The 2,464-nt window shown below is 37.2% G+C and overlaps 1 pseudogene; it reads left to right on the plus strand.

Annotated features, from left to right (window-relative positions):
- The first annotated feature begins 439 nt into the window (after positions 1 to 439).
- On the plus strand, positions 440 to 538 carry LOC132310658 (small nucleolar RNA R71; annotated as a pseudogene).
- The last annotated feature ends 1,926 nt before the right edge of the window (positions 539 to 2,464 follow it).

Raw genomic sequence — 2,464 nt, forward strand, 5'->3', positions numbered from 1 at the left:
TGATTCACAAATGTTGCATTTACTTGTTCATGATGTTCACTTTGCACATGTCCATGGGGACAATTGGAAGTAGAATGTAAAACACTTGAACAAGTCATACATGTCTCATTAGATGCATGATGAGAATGGTTAGGGAAGTAAAATACTTGATTTGCCGAGTTTTAGTTAATCAAACCTTTGAGATAAGGATTTCATCTCGGCAGCAATTTCATTGGAATGGTTGACTTGATGTAAGTCAACATTCTTCCTACCACTAGAATTCCTACCATTCTTGGAAGATAAAGTTCGATGCAAATAATTCTCACTCATGCTCTCATAAAGACGCCACTTGTCATCCTCATGCCTATCAATGTAAGAGCCACTTATGGAAGCATCAACCATGCCCTTGTAATTATCCGATAAGCTCTAAAAGAAATATTGAACTAATTGCCATTTGGGCATGTCATGATGTGGACACTTCCTAAGCAATTCATTAAAGTGTTCCCATGCCTCATGAAATGTTTCCCCATCCCCATGTGAAAATTCCTTAATTGAAGCTCTCATGGCATTGGTCTTAGAAACCAGATAGTACTTCTTCAAGAACTCTTGTTGCATTTCTACCCAAGAAGTTATTGAAAAAGGCCTAAGATTGTTAAACCAATATTTTGCCTTGTCTTTGAGGGTGAATGGAAAAAGTTTAAGCCTTAAGATCTCTTTCGGCATGTCCATGTACTTTACGGTGCAACATACTTCAATAAACTCATCCAAATGCTTGTAAGGTTCTTCACTTGGAAGTCCATGATAATTAGGAAGCATTTGTATGGTTTGTGGCTTGATCTCATAGTGGTGTGCTCCAAATGGTGGCAATTGAATGCATGTGAGTGTATTGTATTCATTAGGCACATAGTGATCTCTTAAAGTAAGGGGAGGATTAGCGATTGGAGGTGCAACAGGGGCACTATGATTGCCTTGAATGATGGGAGTGGTGGAGTATAAATTGGCCTTGGCATTCCCAATGGAACTTGGCCTTGTTGTTGTGGTGGATGAACGAATGGTCTCGGCATGCCTAATGGAACTTGCATGTTATCATGATGCACATTGGGGTGGAAGATGCCTTGTTGGTCTATGTGACCGAGGTCCTTCACATAGTCCTCATTGTGTCCTTCCATTGATGAAATGGATTGACTAGAACTTTCTTTTCCCCTAAGGTTTCGAATAATGGATTCAAGATGAAAATTTAAAGGGACAAGAGTGGGTCTCAATGATCTACGACCATGCATGCACAATGCAACACAACAAGCAATAATGATAAACACTTAACCTTCACAACAAATCAACAATTAATAAACTTCCTCCACATACAATGTTTCTATACTCCCATACTTTTAACAATATGCAAGAAAAGTAAATTGCCTCCATGCGGGCTCACGATTTATCTAAGAATTAAAATACAAGCCTCCACGCGGGCCGACGATTTAACTAGAGATTGAGTAAGAAAAAGCTCACAAAGGTCCTTTAGCACTTCAACTCCAAATTTTTTTTTTAGCTTTTAGCTTAGTAATTTTTTTATAATTTTAGCATTTTTCCTTGCTTGCTTAGCTTCTTTGCTTGGATGCTCCTTTGCTCACCTTCTTAGCTCAATGCTCCTAGTCAAACAAGAACAAATACAATAAGTAATAAAAATTGAAATGAAAATAAAGTAAAGACATGACCAAAGGAGTACTAATTCCTAATTGATTTCACAAATACGACGTTGCCAATCAATCAATCCTCGACAACGGCGCCAAAAACTTGGTGGTTTGTCGCACACCAACCCAAAGTTTGCACTAAAAGATAGTGGTGTAGAGCTATGATGAATGTGGCCAAGTTTTACATTTAGAAATTGCCACTACTACCTTTCATTAAAAATATAGCTAGGGCAAGTATGGATCGTCCCAAGGGATTAATGAGTCGTACTAGGTTGAGGAATCAAGATTAGGGTTAGTAGGCTGAGTGATCAAAAGATTGGTTGGTGGTTGAATTACACTAAGATACAATTTAAACTAAAGTAAACAATAATGCAATAAAGAGAATAAAAGAGAGAGAGAGAGATCTTGGGGTTTAGAGATCACCACTAAGCATAGCTTTTCTACACCCTTAACGAATAATTAATGAGGAGAAAAACATATATTGCAACAAAGTGTGTGTGTGAGGTTGTTTCAACAAGTATGGATGACAAATTAAGCATATATTGTCTAAGCAATATGGTGGATAGTACAACATATCAAATTAAGCCATTAATACTTTCTTTAAGCTCACAATCCAAACACATCACAAGGGTAGAGATATATGTTACTTGCTTTCATAAGTATGGAACATCAACAACAAGCATGGATTGTCCTCCCATTTAACATCTAAACTACAACTACACTACGATTAAGCTAATGACATGAAATTAAACTAATTAAACTAAGGGAGAGGTACAATCCATCAAGAAATGAGTTTG

The sequence above is a fragment of the Cornus florida genome, unplaced genomic scaffold (assembly GCF_030987335.1).
Source record: "Cornus florida cultivar Cherokee Brave unplaced genomic scaffold, ASM3098733v1 CherokeeBrave_3.0.0_Hap2_Chr05, whole genome shotgun sequence".
In the NCBI taxonomy this organism is placed as follows: Eukaryota; Viridiplantae; Streptophyta; class Magnoliopsida; order Cornales; family Cornaceae; genus Cornus; species Cornus florida.